This window comes from Marmota marmota, unplaced genomic scaffold (assembly GCF_001458135.2).
Source record: "Marmota marmota marmota unplaced genomic scaffold, marMar, whole genome shotgun sequence".
NCBI classification, from domain to species: Eukaryota; Metazoa; Chordata; class Mammalia; order Rodentia; family Sciuridae; genus Marmota; species Marmota marmota.
Window position 1 is genome coordinate 7,028,811 of NW_026000205.1, and position 5,345 is coordinate 7,034,155.

The following is a 5,345-nucleotide window of genomic DNA, read 5'->3' on the forward strand; positions in this document are numbered from 1 at the left end:
TCCTGCCTCAGCCTCCCGCTAGGATTACAGGCATGAGCCACAGCACCTGGCAAGTCCTTTTATTTTCTATTTGGAGACAGGGTCTCAGTAAATCGCCCAGGCTGGCCTCCACCTTGTGATTTTTCCTGCCTCAGCCTGCCAAGTAGCTGGGATTACAGGTGCACGCCACCATGTCCAGCCTCAGTAGTTCTTTGAAGTAGGTATTACTCGTCATCTTGGATTGAGGAATTTGGGGCTGAAGGACAGAAGGTGATCTGCCCCTGGTCACAGGGCTCCTAAGTGGCTATTTTCTGGGATGGTCCTTCACTTATCTGCCCCTCCTTCCTTTCCCAGTGCCCTCTGTTTGGGACTGTTTTGCTGCACTTCTCTTCGCCCAGTCTAGAGTGGTACCTCCCAGCCCGGATAAAGTCATGAGTGCGCTCCATGCTGAGGACCACCTTTCCAAATCCGGGGGGACTCTCCACGGTGCAGCTCTGTAATCCGCACGCGCCCTACGCCCAGTGGCGCCCTCCACACACGGTGTCCATCGGGGGACGCCCCCGGCCTTACAGCTGCTGCCGTTGGCTTTGTACTTGCTGGTGGAGGGTGGGACCCAGGGCGAGGAGGGGATGGTCCAGAGAGGGACAGAAAACCCTGGCCGGTGGAGAAGGATCGGGAATTGGAGAGAGATTGATAACCCTCTCCCTCCTTTCCTGCTTCCTGGGTTCATACACGGGTAATCCCAACAGCTCAAGAGGCTGAGGCAGGAGGATCTCAAGTTGAGGGTCAGCCTGGGATATTTTTTTTTTTTTAAAGAAAGTGTTTCTAGATAAGAAAGTCTTTATGTGATGAAGTAAATAAGAGGGTTTATTTATTTATTTTTAAGAGAGAGAGAGAGAGAGAGAGAGAGAGAGAGAGAGAGAGAATTTTTAATATTTATTTTTTTAGTTTTCAGCGAACACAACATCTTTGTATGTGGTGCTGAGGATGGAACCCAGGCCGCACGCATGCCAGGTGAGCGCGCTACTGCTTGAGCCACATCCCCAGCCCCTCAGCCTGGGATATTTAGAGAGATCTTGTCCTAAAATAAGACAAACAAACAAGTGCTGATAAGAGTGCTCCTAGCTTCAATCCCTGGTACCTCAACAACCAAACAAATTGGTGGAGGCTCACCTGTAATCTCAGCCACTTGGGAGGCTGAGGCAGGAGGATTGTCAGTTGAGATCAGCCTCAGTAAATTAGCAGGCCCCAAGGATTTAGTGAGAACCTCTCTCAAAATAAAATATATAAAAAAGAAAGGGTTGGAGATGAGCCTCAGTGGTTAAGCGACATTGGGTTTAATCTCAGGTAACAACCACCACCACAACAAAAGGCTACATTAAAATAAATTAATTAAAAAAGAGAGAGAGAGAGAATTCCCTTTCTTCCTTCAACCCCTGTTCTGAGGTTTTCAGGCCATTTCAGCCCCCATCCAGGGCCCTGTCAGTCACGGGCAACTACAGCTGTTGTGAAGTTCTTCAGCTACCAGAACCAGCTTGAACCAGCCTGAGCTGGTCCTATATAATTTTTTTTTTTTTTGATCCAGAAGGTGAGACCCGCCCTCAGAGAGCAGGGGAAAGGTTACCCGCTCCTGGATGCTACTTTGTGGAAATCACGACTCCCTTTACACACCCATGTCTCCAAAGCTAAAGTAAATTCCATCTCCACTTAATTCTTTTATAAATTTCAACACGCCTTGGCTTTCTCCATAAGGAGTGGTTGGAGAGGATCCAGGGGGTGAGAATGCAGAAGGCCCTCCCCAGGGTAGGTGTATCAGCTCTTGACAGGCAGGAGTGAGCCAGCCCTGAGCCCAGCTGGGCTGGGGGGTGCTGGGGACAGACACAGTGGGGGACAGAGACAGTCCTGATCTCAGGGAACTCAGTCCAGTGGGGGAAACAGATTGGTCTACAATTTCTCTGAATAGCCAACTTGAAATATGCGAAAGAGATACATTTTGGATGGAATACTTTGATCTCCTTCACCCTGAAAGAGTCTGAGTAAGATTGGCAAGCTTTCTTCCTTTAAATAGTCCATAAAATTCACTAGTGAAGCTGGGCACAGTGAGACGTGCCTGTAACTCTAGTTACTCCGGAGGCTGAGGCGGGAGGTTCGCAAGTTTGAGGCCAGCCATCTTCAATGCCCTCAGCAAGTTAGCAAGACCCTGTCTCAAATTCTAAAAAGAAGGGGAAAAAAAAGAAAGAAAGAAAGGAAAAAAGAAATAAAAAGAATAAGGGCTGGGGATTCGATTCAGTAATAGAGAGCCCCTGGGTTCAATCTCCAGGACAAACAAAACGAACAGGGGGAAGGTATTTAATTATAGATTATTCCTTTAATAATTTTAGGATTATTCATGTTTATTGCTTTTCTTTTTTTAAGATTTTTTTTAAGTTGGAGATGGATACAATATCTTTATTTATTTATTGTCACAAGGTGCTGAGGATCGAACCCAGCGATCGAACCCTCACATGTGCCAGGCAGGTGCTCTGCCACTGAGCCCCAGCCCCAGCCCCATGTGTATTTCTTGTGTTAGTTTTGTTTTTTCTTTTTGTACTGGGGATTGAACTTAGGGATGCTTTACCACTAAGCTACACCCCTAATCCTTTTTTTTTTAAATTTTGGAACAGTGCCTTGCTAAATTGCCCAGGCTGCCCTCAAACTTGGGGTCCTCCTGCTCAGCCTCCTGAGTTGCTGGGATTACAGCCCTGTGACACCACCCCTGGCTCTTGTTTCGGTTTTGTATTTATTTTTTTAAAAGGAAATTTTTCCACTTACATTTTGCTGATATTCTTTCTTCGGTTTATTTTTTGTTTAAACATTTCCCTCCCTCCTCTTGCTTCTGCTGCAAGCATGGAGAAAAGTGTTCACCTAACTAGATGGATAGGAATCCAGACTAGCAGTTCAGCGATTCCTTGAACTCTTTGAACTTCTAACCTGCATGCCAAAAATCAATTGTGACCTATCTCCAAAAAATTGCTTTGGGATTTCTCAACTGACAGTTAGCCTAGATCTTCCTCTGTTTTGTTTTGTTTTTGTTTTCCAAATACAAAGTTTGGAAGCAAAAATTTGTAAAGCAAAGATTTGTAAGAAGATTATATGACATACGGGAAACCAAAATGTGTCCCTATGACTCTGGAGGCTGAGGCAGGAGGATCACTAGTTTGAGGCCAGCCTCAGCAACTTAGCAACACTCTGTCTCAAAATAAAAAAAAGGGCTGGGGATGTGGCTCAGTTGTAAAGCACCCCTGGGTTTGATACTCAGAACAAACAAAACAAACCCCAAAACCAAAATGTGTTTTTCCTTTTGTCCTTCTCCTAGCACAGAACACTTCTGCCTCCCCAACATGGGTGGTTTTCCTGTAATCCAAGCAATTCTGCAGCCAACACCAGCTGGGTGTCCTCTAATGCAATTGTTTTTTTTTTTTTTTTTTTTTTAATTTTTTAATATTTATTTTTTAGTTTTCGGCGGACACAACATCTTTGTTTGTATGTGGTGCTGAGGATCGAACCCGGGCCGCACGCATGCCAGGCGAGCGCGCTACCACTTGAGCCACATCCCCAGCCCTCTAATGCAATTGTATCCTGATGCCATCTACCTGGTGATGGTGTCACATGCCACAGATTGAGGGCTCAGTCCTAGAAGACTGCCCCCCCACTGAAGATGCCAGTCCTAAGCTCTGGGTGTTTAACCTGCACCTCTGACTCACTGCCTGTTAATCCGAGTTCCCACAGCTCCCTCCTAGGGTTCAGCTAATTTTCTGGAATGACTCACAGAACTCAGGGAAATGCTTATATTTCCTGGTGTATTATAAAGTATGTTATCAACGATGAACAGGCAGTGAAGAGGTGCATGGGTGAGGGAGAAGAGGCCTGGAGCTTCCAAGTCCTCTGGGGGCGGCCACCACCCTCCTGGAACCTCCACGTGTCCAGCCCTCTGAACCCTGTCCTTTTAGGTACTGATGGAGGACTCATTACTTCATGATTGGTTAACTCGAGGATCCTTGATGATCAATTCAACCTTCCCCTCTCTCCCCTCCCTGGAGCTTGGAGTTGAGGCTGACAGTCCCAGCCCTCTGTTCCTGCCTTGGCCTTTCCAGTGACAGCCTTCATCCTGAGGCCTCCTCGGGAGCCTCCCACCACCATTTATCACTTTAAGTTTACAAAATACACTCTTATCACCGGAAATTCCAAGGGTTTCAAAAGCTGTACGTCAAGAAAACAAGAAGCAGACCAAATACATATTCCACATTATTACAGGGTTCATTACCCAAGTTTTAGAGTTCTTCCATTCCCTTTTTAATTTTTGGTACTGAGGATTGAAGCCAGGAGTGCTTAACACAGAGCCACATCCCCAGCCCTCTTTTATGTTTTATTTAGAGACAGGGTCCCGCTGAGTTGCTTAGGGCTTTGCTAATTTGCTGAGACTGGCTTTGAGCTTGTGATCCTCCTGCCTCAGCCTCCAGGGCCGCTGGGATTCCAGGTGTGTGTCACTGCACCTAGTGAGTTCTTCCATTGTTAATACCAGTATTTGTTGCTTAGGGCCTTGTTAAGTTGCTGAGGCTGGAAACTTGTACACCTCCTGCCTCAGCCTCCCAGGCAGCTGGGATTACAGGTGTGTCAACCATGCTCAGAGTCAGAACCTTTTAATTTTAGGGCTGGAGCTCAGGTTAATCAGAATGTGAAGCCTTCGTCATGCTGCCTGAAGGCTCCGGACTCTCAAAATTGTGGAATTTTAATTTTTTTCTTTTGTTCTTCTTCGTTTGTTTGGAATTTTACTCTTAGAGCCTCCTTAGAAGGCCTCATAAGAATCCAATGCTCTCGTTTTGCAAAGTAAGGACCTGGACCAAGAATTGGGAAGTGGCTTGTGTAGAACAGGTACATGGGCTCTCTCTCGTCCAGCAAGGAGGTCCACAGAACAGGGTAGAGGAGAGCTTGGCTGCGGAGTCGCTAATCAAGACCTCTGGAGACCAAGCAGGAAGCAGGTCTGCACAGTTACCAAATATATATACTTAGGCAGGAGCTAAGCAGATTACAGGCAGCCACCACTGCAATTTCTGGCCAACTGTCCCTGCAGTGACCCATGGAGGAATGGGCCCTAGAGCAAGCACAGGGACTGAAACATGCAGCCTCATGCCCAGGGCTGGGCCTATGGGGTAAGTGGTTTACCGCTCATGCGCCTAGCACAAGGGGCGTGGCCTGCCACCCAGATGCCCTTAACGTAGGCCATGTATGCAGAACTCCATGCAGCTGTCCTCACACAAGGGGCATGGGAGAAGCTACAGGCATGGGTGGACGTCTCTCCCTGTTGACACTCATACCCAGGAGTTTGG

General features: G+C 47.1%; 1 long non-coding RNA gene across 1 annotated transcript; it reads right to left on the bottom strand.

The window, feature by feature from the left end:
• Positions 1–920: 920 nt before the first annotated feature.
• Positions 921–2,973, bottom strand: LOC125612653. Its single transcript, XR_007343140.1, has 3 exons — positions 2,791–2,973; positions 1,153–1,246; positions 921–1,060 (listed from the first exon to the last, which is right to left on the bottom strand). It is a non-coding gene; the product is annotated as an uncharacterized LOC125612653 (long non-coding RNA).
• Between the last annotated feature and the right edge of the window lie 2,372 nt (positions 2,974–5,345).